The sequence below is a fragment of the Amblyomma maculatum genome, chromosome 1, assembly GCF_055883805.1.
Source record: "Amblyomma maculatum isolate TAMU_Amacu chromosome 1, ASM5588380v1, whole genome shotgun sequence".
Classification (NCBI taxonomy): Eukaryota; Metazoa; Arthropoda; class Arachnida; order Ixodida; family Ixodidae; genus Amblyomma; species Amblyomma maculatum.
In genome coordinates, this window is record NC_139344.1 from 293,459,947 (window position 1) to 293,474,215 (window position 14,269).

Below are 14,269 nucleotides of genomic sequence, written 5' to 3' on the forward strand. Positions count from 1 at the left end.
GGCGATACGTTCGCAAGCGCTCCATTAAATCAGATTTGAGTATCAGCTTAGTTGACTCTCACGGGTCGGAAATTCGGGATGTTGCCGACAGTTTTGCCCAACATTTTTCCTCCGTTTACGAACATCCACATTGTGATTCCGTTTGCCTCCCATCTGGTGCACCATCTAATTCCGTTCTGTTTGACGAGGAGTTGATAACTGAGAGTCTTAAGCGTCTGAGACCATCTTTGTCTCCTGGACCTGATAGCATTCCAGCCGTCATAATAAAAGCCTTCAGTTATATCTTTGTACCAGTACTGACTGCCATATTTAATAACTGTTTAAAAAATGCTGCCTTTCCTCGGATGTGGAAAATGGCACGCGTGATTCCTGTCTTCAAGTCAGGAAACAAATCTGATGTTTCCAATTATCGTCCGATTTCTCTTCTATGTGCAACCTCTAAGCTTCTCGAATTAGCTTTACACAACGTACTTTCCTTTCATCTCAAACATATAGTACCGAATCAACATGGCTTCATATCGGATCGCTCTACTTCTACCAACCTAGTCACGTTTATGACGTATGCCTCTGCAACAGTCCTTCAGAGATGTCAGGTTGACACTGTGTACTGTGATATGAGCAAAGCTTTCGACGTTGTTACTCACTCACTACCTCTTGAAAAGCTTCTACTCTCTGGCGTCGAAGTCTGACTCGTAGCCCTCCTGCTTTGTCAGTGTCAATGGACAGACCTCCTTCGTTTACCCTGCAACCAATGGAGTTCCTCAAGGTGCTGTACTAGGCCGACTTCTCTTCTCCGTTTTTATTAATGATGTTTCCTCGGCGATCAAGAACTCCTCGTTTCTTCTTTATGCTGATGATATAAAAATATTCAAGGTAATACATTCTTTTCAAGATTACTTGTTGTTGCAATCGAACATATCTACTTTTTCTGATTGGTGTGCGAAGAATCGACTTACCCTCAATTCTTCCAAAACTAGGGTTGTCTCATTTAATCGTAAAACACACAGCTTTCTCTGCCATTATTCCGTGAATTCTGTGCTGTTGGACAGGGTTGATGAAATTAATGACCTTGGTGTACTTTTTGACCGCACCCTCAGCTTCTCCTCTCATACTAAACGCATTGCTCAGCGGGCTATGCGCACACTCGGATTCGTTTGCAGACTTTCGAGAGAGTTCCGTACTCCACTTCCGTTCTTAAAACAGTACCTGTCCATATACTTGCCGCTCTTGGAGTATAGCGTCGGTTGTTTGGAATGGCACTGGCAAATCGAACTTAGACAAGGTTGACAGAGTACAAAAAAAATTTACGGATATTTCATTATCGCTTTCCTTGCGCAACTTCCTCCTCTCGCTCCACCAGAAGCACCCAACTGAATCTTCCTTCTCTTCACTGCCGTCGTATCAGAATTGATATCATTTTTCTGTATAAACTCCTTCATGGAACATTCTGTGCCCTCAGCTATTAGAGTACGTACTACTGCGCGTTCAGCGAAAGAGCATGAGGGAATTCAGACTATTTCAAGTTTCTCCGTCTCTTCATTCCCATTCCCCTCTTGACAGAATGCAGTGGTTATTTAACTCTTTTTGTCCTCACCTTGACATCTTCCAAAACTCGCTCTGTTCATTTATATTGGATGTTCATACCGTTGTATTTTAAATAGTACTGTATCACATATAACTCCCACTTTTAAGCCCAAAATATTGTATTCTCTTCACTTTTTGCTTTTTCTCCTGTTCAGTGCTGTCTGTATCTTGAACTGCTTTTTATCCGTTTCTTACATATATTTTAACTTTAAACTTTATATTCGAGTATTACTGTCCCGTGATCAATTTCTATTTCTTTATTGTATTATTCTGTATTTCTAGCCTGTGTTTTAAGTACCACGCACTTGTTGCGTCTGAAATGGTTGTTTATTTTATGTATATTTTTATATTACTATAATCAATGTCAGTTATTTGTTGCTTTTTTTCTCTCTATCTACCGCTCTTTTTTTTCTTTCCCGATGTGTTCAACAATTCTCTCACTATGTATATAAGTGACGCTACTCGTTGATTGCTTTCTTTTCGTGACACTTTTCGTCTCAATTTCATTTCATGTGTTATTTTTTTCTTCTTTTGTGCTCACTCTGTGTGTGTAAACTTGCTTGTGCATTTTCTTTTTTTTCTTTTTTTTTTATTTGTGCTGCAGCACGAAGACCACATGGTTGTTCCTGCGCACATTAAATAAAGATTGATTGATTGATTGATTGATTGATTGATTGATTGATTGATTGATTGATTGATTGATTGATTGATTGATTGATTGATTGATTGATTGATTGATTGTTAAGACGTGCGTTTGGCGGCCGCTTAGCGTGCGACTGCTCCCGGCCGCTTGTGGCATTGCTCGGCGGACCGGGTCGCACAGGCACTTCGCGGTGATTGTACGCGCGTCTTGCGTTGTACGCAATCGTCCATTTCAGTTCACTGTAGCTAATTCCATACGCGATGGCCATTTTCATTCGCTAAAAGTGGTGAAAATTGTCCGCAATCAGCAGGTTTGCAACGCCAAAGCACTACGCAAAACGCGGTGCCTCAGTGCGATTCAAACTGAAGCCCGGAGGCATTTACGTGCCCTCCTTCATCGTTAAATCCAAACTAAAGGACAGCCTCTTTGGCAATTTGAGTTTTCACAGCTTCTGTATAGCCCACGAATTTGGGCGAGTTTGTGCGCGTGTGTTGTGTCTCTTCTCTTGTGTTTCTGTTTGTTGCGCCACATTTCTGAATACTATGGAGCACCAACTAGCCCCTCAAGCCGTTATTTTGTAGTGAAGCTCGTGACATCAACGCCTCACCGAGCAGCAAGTTTCCGCGGTGTGACACGGGGTTGCCCAACTCTGGAGGGCAAGTTTGCGACAGCTGTTGGCGGAAGACGATGTTTCTAGTAGTTCGGGTGACTACGCGAACGCGCTCTCACGTACTGAGTAGGCCAACTGTTTCCGCAGTGTGACTCCGCCATATGCAGATATCTACCTGTCTGCGTTAATTGAAGCAGTTCAACTTAGGAGCTGTACTTCTTGATGTACGTCTACTTGGCCAGACTCATAAACATTGTGAAGTAGAGCCTGCCGATTACTTCAGATTTGTTCGGCGAGCAGGTGCGGCATAACATACTGGTTCACGCAGACTGGCGAAGTCTGGAGCCGGTCGTTCTTTCCTCCCAGCAAACCCTCTCTAGGCCACACCATAATGTCATCGGCATACACTGCGTGTCGAATACCTGAGACCCTGTCAGGTTATTCCGAAAATTCAGACATTGCGATATCGAAGAGTATCGAGGACGTGACGTCAGGTGTGCCCTTGTGAAGCATCTTGAGGATCTCGAACCACACGTCACCCATGCCAATTTTTCCTGTTCTATTCATCAAAAAAGCCTTGATAGAGCTTTGGATCCTCTGTCCGCAGCCTAGTCGACTCAGTCAATGAGAGCCGCATCGTGACTTACGTTATCCTTAAAGAAAAGCCATAACTATGCTTTTGCCATAAGATAGTGTTCAAGTCAAGGCTTTTCCTCTTGAGAAGAACACCTTGAGTATACAGATGAGGCCGCAAGCTCAGCATCGTCGTAGACACTTTCGACATTGCCCTGTGAGCTGAGCTGTGAGATGAGCTCCACTGTCTCCCTGAACTTGCCGAGGCACGACATTAGTGATGTAGGTCGCAGGTTCTCGATATCAGGTTTGTTCCCACGCTGCGTGCTTTCTCCTGCTTCCCATTTCTTGTTCATGTGGCTTCTTAGTGTTTGTTCTGGACTATAATTGATTTCCCATCTTTTTCTACCCGATCTCATGTTATTGGTCGTTGCACGAATAGCCTCATAGACATCGTCTTCAGGATGGCTTTGTGTCGTCGGGGCCGAGCCTGCCGAGCTTGATGGAGAGCTGCTGATGTTTCATGGAATGATTTTCTGTCAAAGATGTGCGTCGTACCCTCGATTATAGGTGTGGGCAGTGCGCTGCTTACTGCTTTCAGATCTAATAGTTGACACGTGCCTCACGAGGATCCACGTTCTTGCCATGCCCAAGGTGCACGTGAGCAAGTTACAAAACTGACCCCATTTCTGCCTTGTCAGGCTATCTGCTCTACAGCGCAATTTTGTCCGCGATTGAGCGATCTTCGTTGTATTTCTGCCTTCGTCATCTTATGCTCTCTCGAGTCTCCCAGCAGTAGAGGATGAGTGCGTCGGGTTCCCTTCGAGTTCTTTAGTATATATCTCGTAAACGGTTCCCAGTAATTTGATCTACTCTATGACTGTAGCTATTGAGATAGCGTTTCACCTCCCATAGTGCATGTCAATCTGAATTTCGGTTTTGCCGTTTTTTCTTTCCTTTTTGAGGGTTACAGCAGGTATTGTTTTAGTTACCACAGAGTGGCCACTGTCAATGGTATTTACTTGTGTTGCACCATATAACATGTCCCATTTAAAATGGGACATGTTTAAATTATTTTAAATGGGACGTGATAGACAACCCGTATGGAAGTGATCATCTACCTGTTGTTATTGAGCTTTTATCTTCTCCATCAATCATCCCTTCTAAACCACGTCGCTGGAAGCTCCACCTAGCCGACTGGTCATTGTTCAAATCAGAAGCCAATTTAGAAAACATTTTTTCAGACAGCCTCAGTGTAGATGAATTAAATGAGCTTTTCACGACCCGTATCCTTGCTGCTGCTCACCTTGCTATCCCCCAGTCCTCGGGCAAAATACAACCAAATCATAAACTGTGGTACACACAGGAATGTAAGGAAGCAAAAAAACAACAAAATAAAGCCTGGGGTGTCTTTCGCAGGTACCCAACGCACGAGAACCTAATGAACTTTAAGAAAGCAAGAGCAAAAGCAAGATATATTCGTCGCAGCGCAGAAAAAACATCTTGGAAAAACTATGCTTCATCTATAAACAGTTCCATCACATCCAAAAAGGTATGGGAACAAGTTCGCAAACTAGATGGTACCTACTCCCCCTACACAGTCCCTCTCCTAACCCCTCCAGGTGTGCAAACTAGCTTGCAGGAGCAGGCAGATATACTCGGTGAACATTTCTGCAGAGTGTCTAGCTCTAACCACTACACAGAATCATTCTTAAGATATAAAATCACAGCTGAAAAACAGAAACTCCCAACTAGCGGTGGCAGCAACGAACTGATTAACAGTTTAATCACAATACAAGAAATTCATAGAGTTCTATCTACTGGCAAAAAGACTGCCCCAGGCCCCGACGAGATACATTATGAAATGTTGTCCCACCTCTCTGAGCCATCTGTAGAAGCCCTTCTAAAGTTTTTCAACAAGATATGGGTAGTAGGACAGATACCGGAGGCGTGGAAAAAAGCTCTTGTTGTACCATTTTTGAAGCATGGCAAACCACCAACTTCAGCCAGCAGTTATAGGCCAATATCATTAACTAGCTGTCTGGCAAAATCATTTGAGAGTATTCTTAATATTAGATTAATGTTTATCCTAGAATCCGAAGAGCTTCTCGACATTCATCAGTGTGGCTTTAAGAAGGCATGTTGTACAACTGACCATCTTGTCCGTCTGGAAAATACCGTCCGAGAAGCATTCATACACAGACAGCACTGTCTAGCGGTCTTCTTCGATCTTGAAAAGGCATACGACACAACATGGAGGTTCGGAATATTGCGTGACCTTGCAGACTTGGGCATCCGTGGGAGAATGCTAAACATCTTGCGTGATTTCCTCTCTAACCGCTCATTTAATGTTCGTCTAGGCACAACTATGTCAAAAACATTTATCCAAGAGAATGGCGTACCACAGGGATGTATTTTAAGTACTACATTGTTTGTTGTAAAAATGAATAGTATAAGTAAAGCAATCCCAGAGTCTGTTATGTATTCACTCTACGTTGATGATTTGCAAATTGCCTGTACATCATCCAACATATCATCCTGTGAGAGGCAAATACAGATAACATTGAATAAGTTAGCTACATGGGCAGACAGGAATGGGTTTAAATTCTCCCCTCAAAAAACAGCAGCTGTTCTTTTTTCACTGAAGAGAGGCCTACAGACAGATCCAACTTTATACCTAAATGAAGCTGAACTGCCAGTAAAAAATAAACACAAATTTTTAGGTATAACTTTTGATAAAAAATTAACATTCCTGCCTCACATAACTAACCTTAAGAAGAAAGCTTCTAAGTCCCTCAACATACTCAAAGTTCTCTCAAAGAAGCACTGGGGATCCGATCGAACATGCCTCTTACACATTTACCGCTCTCTTGTACGCTCCAGTTTAGATTACGGTTGTATTGTGTATGGCTCCGCGAGGTCATCATATCTAAAGCGATTAGACCCAATACATAACCTCGGCTTACGTCTTTCTAGTGGTGCATACGGAACATCCCCCATTAAAAGCATCTATGTAGAAGCAAATGAACCACCCCTAGCCGACAGGAGGAGCATGCTTACATGCGAATACATACTCAGGATAAGATCTTTACCAAAACATCTCTGTTTCCCCTTAGTTACAAAGTGCCCTTCCAGAACACTGTTCATAAACAAACCCCATGCTATCAGGCCTTTACTACTCCGCTTTGAAGAAATATGCCAAGATTTAGGAATACTGAATGCACTTCCAACTGTAGCCCAGAGACAGTATCCATTTCCGCCCTGGTACAGCCTTCCCTCTACATGTGACCTCACACTGACAGCCATCCGAAAAAATCAAACAGCACACGAACACATATTACAGGAATACCTAGCACTACGAGAGAAGTATATGAATTTCACAGAATTTTTCACAGATGGATCAAAAACAGCAAATTATGTTGGATGTGCTGTCGTGCAAGGCAACAGAGAAAAAGTCATAAGGCTACCTAACAGTGCCTCAATATTTACTGCAGAATGTTACGCTGTCTATGTAGCTGTAAATAAAATTATGCAACAGAACTGTGAAAAGAGCATAATCTATACCGATTCTTTAATTGTGCTTACGGCATTACATTCCAAAAATGCAGTTGAGCCTATAGTAGGGAACATCATTCACGGCATAGAAAAAATCACAACGCAAGGCCAAACCATAGTCTTTTGCTGGGTTCCTAGCCATGTTGGGATAGATGGTAACGAAGTAGCCGACTCATGTGCTGCACAAGCTCGAACTAAGAAAATAAAGAAAATACCAATTCCCTACAAGGATTGTATTAAGTTAGTAAAAAGAAGCCTGATAGATAAATGGCAGAAAAAATGGAATAACGAAGAGCAAAATAAACTACACACAGTAAAACCCATAGTAGGAGAATGGAAATCATGTACACAGAACAAACGCTTCAGTGAGGTGATTTTGTGCCGTCTTCGAATCGGACATACACACTTGACACACAATTTCTTACTGAGAAAAGAGCAAAAACCATTATGCAAAGAATGTGGAGGTGAGCTCACCGTGAACCACATTTTGATCTCGTGCACTGAACTTGAACAGTTAAGGAAAAAATATTTTACTCCATTCTATAATGAACGCATCCCATTCCATCCCTGTTTACTATTAGGAGACAACCCGCTTGTTGAAATTTCATCTGTTTTTAGTTTTCTTAAAGAGTTAGGGATTCTAAATCAGCTGTAATTTTCTAAACTTTTCATTTTCACTCATAAAGAAGCTCAGTAACCTAGTGTTTGGCGCATGATGGCCATAGTAGCCTATGTGCCAAAAAACCCAACCCAACCAACCAACCATATAACATGTCTTCTTTTCTTAATGAAAATGATGGCCGGACAACTGTGTTTCGTCCAACAAACTCAACCCTTCCGACTTTGGCTTCGTAGGATCACTTGATGGTTTCGTAGGATCATTTGGTGATGGGCTTGGAGATAGAACCGCGGCCTTTATGCCTGCTCTATTGACATATCTGTATCCCATAAGAGTCGGTTTCGATCCGGTGTCTGATTATGCCTGTAGCGATTAGATTTTTTCTAACATTATGTTCTAGAATATTGCACTTGCCATTATAAATACAATTCCACTACCACGTACACTTGAAATGTTTGTGCACTGTAAGAATAGAAAAGGACGAAAAAAGGTAGTGAGGTTAGACGTTTTAGACAGTAAGAGGCCTGTCACTGGCAATCGTCCTTAGAGGTACCAACTATGAGGGGTTTAAACGTCCATCCCTTAGGAAAGAGGAGCATTACTTAGTCCGGAAAGCAGCATTTTAAAGAAAAATACAAATTCGGAGTCATTTCCGCGGCTGTACACAGGACTACAGTTTCTGATATCACTGATGCCACATAAGACAATGAAGGAAACAGCAAGATATACGTATGAAAAAAAAAAATACCATTTGGTTTTGTAACGCAGCAAGGATATGGCTTTGCCACCACAGCAGTCGGAGCAGTGTGGTAAAGACGAGCCTTGTATACGACGCACGCAAATTGTTATGGTTTAGAGCCCTCGTTTTTCTGAAAAAAAAAAAATAGTGATCTTCCAAGCAAATGGTGGTGACAGTGATGTTGTATATTTTTGCAAAGGGTTCCGGTAAGCTCTGCAACAAAAAGACGAACGGCCTAAATTGTGTTTTCATCTAGATGTGTGTATATACACTCAGTACTGCGCAACCATGCATCGTTGCAGTAACTTCCAGCCGCACAATTGAAAGCAGATCAACTATTTCGCCTAAGTTTTCGTCACCAGCAGGCAGCGGCGAAGGGCACTCTTCGCTTCCTCAAGCGTAGCCGATGGTCACATTGCATCACATAAGCTCACAAACAAATGAGAACGAAAAGCATTAGCTTGTACTCGTTAACTATGACTCTTTAAACTAACATTCGATGCGAACTAAAGCGTGTCGTCCATCCCTTTTCTCATGCTCAGCAGTCTATCGGCTACACTCTGCTCTCACAGTCATTAGATGACATTAAAAGGCGATTTTTATGGGCTGCTATGCTGCGGGTCACCCATCACTTTCTCAGCACTTAATCCGTGACTTCGTGCAGTTTGCGCACGACACTCTTTCCTGAAAAGAGGCGTGGCATGCGCGAACTAAGGGACTAAAAGCGCATTTTGAAGACTACAGTGGGCGTTTCTTCCCGTATGAGAGGTCTCTTTTATTTCTAAGAGTATCTGTTCTTCGTATCACGTTCAAGAACTTAAATTGCTACGCAAGTTAGTTGGTTCATAACGTTTTCATAGGTGGAACCAGCGAAGACAGATGCAGGAAAGGCTGTATCCACCTATGTAAGCTGTATCCCGATTAGCCATGCCTGTTGATAGTGAGGACTTCATTTACAAGCGCCACCCTAAACGTATAGCTCTAACGGGGTTATTGTGTTAGTAAGAAAAAAAATTAGCACCGTTTATACTAAAGTTAAACCGAGTTAGACGTGCGAAAGCATGGTTTAATTCGGTTTACTGTTGGTCAATATTTGTTTTGTTTTTTCTCTAAATTTCGATTTCATTACGCTCTAGGATATGCACACATTAGGCAGCGTGTTCAAGTCTACGGCGACTTCCCTCCCGTTTCAGCTCAGCCCACCGGAGATGGCACGCTTTTTCGGCCGAAGCAGTAGAAAGACTCGGCTTACTCGCGATCCTGGCGTGGTCTGACGTGCTGTAGCAATTGCGTGGTACGCCTAATGGAGGCAACCATGGGCACAGAGAGATGTTATTTTTATTATAATTGCTCATTTTTATTTTATTGTTTTATCCAACTAATTATCATGAATTACTACTTTTTAGCATTTCTCATTAATTACCATCTGTGACGGCGTGCAATGCCATCGCTGACCGCCTATTGCACGCGTCCTTAAATACGGCTGCACGGCTGAATAAACTGCTTTTTGTGCCCTACATGGTACCAGAAGTGGCCGTGAAGCAAGCGTAGCATGTGCACCAAGTCATCACGCGAGCGACCCACCCTGAGGTCCAGAACAGCCACAACGGCTACCTCCGCCAAAGCCTCCCGACACTACAGGTGACGTTTCCCACAACTGGACTATCTGGAAAGGTGAGTTCCAACTTTTTGCAACTGCGACGAAGCTAAAGGAACAACCCGAAGATGTTCAGGCCGCTACTCTTTTAATGGCTATCGGCGAAGTGGCAAGGCGTACATTCCACACCTTTAGGTTTAATAACGAGAAGCAGAAAAAAGACCAAGTTTAATCCTGCAGTTTAAACAACGTTACAAACCGGCAAAAATTCTCGCGTACAACGAGTTCCGGTTTGGTTCCAGGAACCAGCGGGAGGGCGAGTCATTCAGCGATTGGCTCACAGAGCTCAGGACTCTCGTGAGGCCATGCGAATTTGGAGAACTGGAAGATAGGGTTCTACGCAGCCGAATAATCCTTGGTATAAGAGACAAAGAACTGCAGCAAAGACTCATCTCGAACATTTCTCCTATGACAAGACGGTAGAAATTTGTCGAGCTAAGGAACAGGGCAAAGAGCAGTTCGCGGAAACTCAAGCAGCAACCGTCCAGTCATTTGCACCTGAAAAAAGCATATACGCGGTAAAAACGAAGACGACCACATGCTCAAGATGCAGCTTACAACAGCACGAAACCGGAAGGCATTAGGAAGGTATTGCAACAAATGTAACGGCCGAAACCATTTTGCGAGTGTGGGCCGCATATCCCGTTCGAGAGCGCCGCCAGTTGAAATCGCCGATGACGAAGAGTATTTCCTTCAAGCGTTGGAAGTTCGTGCAGTCGCCAGCGATGAGCACTGGTCAGCAACGGTAAATGTCGCCGGTGTCACCTTTAAATGTAAAATAGACGCCGGAGCGAACTGAAACGATCTTCCGAAAGTAATCAGCTGCGCCAGCGCAAAATTGTTCGGCTACGTTGCGCACGTTATTTCGCCACACAGAAAAAGGCTATCGCGAAGATAAACCTGCTTGTTTCTAGCAAAACAAAAAGTACAGAAGCTACGTTCTTCGTTGTTCTTCAAGATGTGCCAATAACGTTGAGCGGAGACGCCGCTGAACAATTGGGCTTGATACAGCGCATAAATGCGGTCGAGGCAGAAGACTTCCAGGACTTGATAAAGGAGTTTTAAGACGTCTGCTAAGGACTAGGACAACTTAAGGGTGCCACCTAACACCTACAGCTGAAGCCCGAAGCACGAGCCACCGTAAGGCCAGCAAGAAGAACTGCTATCGCCCTTCAAGATCCTGTGAAGACTAAGCTCGATGAGATGGAACGCGACGGCGTCATCGCAAAGATGACCGAGCCATTCTCTTGGTCCAGCTATATGGTCGTAGTGCTGAAAAATTGGTAAAGGGCGAATTTGCTTGAATTCTTCAGATTTAAACAAGGCCATCCTGAGAGCACTGTCATATGCCTACTTCGGAAGATGTACTACCACGACTATAAGGAGCCAAATATTTTTCCACCCTCGATGCTTCGGCAGGGTTTTGGCAGATAACCCTTGATGATCACTCCCTTCGGAAGATATACGTTTCTGCGGATGCCATTCACATCGGCTCCAGAGGTTTTTCAACGTGACATGCACGAAGTGGTTGCAGGGTTGGCCGGTGTCGTGTTGAATGACATACTGGTCTGGCGAAACTCAAGAGCGGCACGACTTAAACCTCGCCGCCTTGCTCTAACGCTGCAGACAACGCAACCTAAAGCTTAATAAAAAGAAGTACCAATTGCTGCAGTCCAGGGTGCACAACTTGGGCCACATCCTCACCGCAGAAGGGCTTTCCTTGGATCCTGACAGAGTGCAAAACATCATAGTGCCAGCACCAGAGAACCGTAAGGACCTTCAAGTATTCCTTGGTATGATAAACTTCTTATCGTGGTTTATCCCGAACCTGTCCATTACAACCGCACCACTTGGAGAGCTACTGAAAAAGGACGTCGCATGGACGTGGACCGATGTACAGGAGAGCAGTTTCCAAATGTTGAGAGTTATCTTTGTCACAGCGCCAGTCCTTGCTTACTTGACCAATCAAAACCTATAAAGCTGTCTGCGAGCCAGTACGGTGTCTGTGCCGTTATTTTACAAGACGACCATCCCTTTGCCTATTCGTCCCGCTCCTTAACTGACGAGCAGAAGCGGTACGCACAGATCGAGGCACTAGCTACATACTCGGGCAACCAGTAGTCACAGTGGAGTCCGACCACAGGCCACTTGAATCAATTTTCAAAAAGCCGCTTTGCGACTGCCCTCTCCGCCTTCAACGCATGCGGCTGGTGCTTTCAAATATTCCCAACCAGGGTAACGTACAAACTAGGGAAAGAACTCGCTTTGGCTGACGCCCTGACGAGCTTTCCCTGTAAAACAGAACTTGTGGGCGGGAGCAATTTCAAGTCAGTGTTGTTCTTTCAGATCAACAGCTTCGGAGCATGAAGGATGCAACCATTAACGACGCCGTCATGACCGAGCTGTCCCGTTATGATGCCTTAAAGACCTACTGTAGCTACCGCGACGTCAAAGATGGGCTGCAGAAACAACAACTCCAGCCGAGAATTCCTGCTTCACATTGTGGCGAAGCTAAAATGAAGCGACTGGCCAACATTGCAGTTGTAGTCAAGTCGTGCACCATGCTTAGCCACCCAATTTGCCATGGCCGACCTTTTCCACCACGAATACCTCATGTTAGCAGATGATCTTTTTTCTTCGCGACCTTAATCGGACCACAGCTGCTGCGGTTATCGAGGCAAGTGCAGAAATCTTCGCTACGCATGGCAACCCAGACAAGTTGTGTACTGATAAATACGGCGCCCTTAAATACGGCTGCATGGCTGAATAAACTGCGTTTTATTCCCTGCTGCTCGTCTCGTTTACACCATCACCACTATTTATCATTTTTACACATCCTCCTAATGCTTGCATTAGTAATTGGTTTACAGGAAAGGAAAGGCGCAGTATCTGTCACACTCTCTATGGACACCTGAATAATACAAAAATGATAGTTTACAGGGAAGAAAAGGCACGGTATCTGTTGCGGATATCCTAAAGACTCTGTTAAACCTCTTGCAATAGTGCATTCGCCTTAAAATTTCTTGAAAAGCAGGGCCTCGGATACGTCCCAAGCTGACGCAGAACTGTGGCATCCCCAGCACTGCGCCAAGCAAACGATGCACGTAGGAAGCGTTGGAATGCCACGAGCGCAAAGGCATGGTAAACATAACTCTCTCATTGTTTTATGACTACAGCACTTTATTAGTCGTTCCAATGTAATCTGCAAAGAATTAAAACACATTGTCTGTAACAAAAGCAGCTATTCTTATCGAGCAGAAACAATATCGAGCACAAGCAGTAAACGAGCTGTCACACCACCACATTAAACATCAACGTTAACAAGGTCACAACATGAACGCCTAGCTCTAAACATTTATTATGTGTAATGCTCTTTATACACACTAATTAATGACAAAGCACTTTCGAAGAGACCAGGCCAACAGTTTAATTGAACACGGTTACAAACAGCCAGGCAGAAATGCTTTTGTTCTTCCTGTGTTTTAAAATAGTTAAAATATATGAAATCCGAAGCATGCATGTCACTAAATCGGCCTATGCGATCCAATTGAGGTGGGCTGTCTTCCAGAGAACTGCCGTTTCTCCAAACACAGTCCACGGCATGATCCATCTTTTTAGGTGTGATCTTTGAATTGAATAGTCATTTAATAATATATATATATATATATATATATATATATATATATATATATATATATATATATATATATATATATATATATATATATATATATATATTGCCACCTAGCGTTGCCAGGTGGCGCATGACTGAGTACAGGAAGACGAAGTTGAAAGGACGACGAAGTGTCACTTGCACGTTTGCGCCTGTGCTGCTCGCTGCCGTTGTGTCTGGGCTAACCCCTTGCTATCCTTAGTATCCCGACACACCGTGTTCGTGACAATATATATATATACATATATATATATATATATATAGTTAACGCTGAACTGAAGGACAGGCCTGGCATTCTTTTAGGTGTGTTTGCAACAAAATATGTTAACAGAGACTGATCACGATGACAAAGCGACTTAGCTGGCAGCATCACCCCTTTTGGGGTCTATTTTTGCCTGCGCCATCAGCATAGGTTAATCAGGAATGAATTTAAAACGCGCAAATTGAACTATGTTTGTGAAGTAAAGTTTTCCTTAATAACTTTTTGCATGCTACACTGGTTTTATCATCGTGCAAGGACTATGAGATTTAACCAAGAAAATCCGTTGCGTTATCATTGCCGCTATGGTGTGTTTGGTTTTAACAGTAAACCCTATATTCAGCGACTCAATACCAA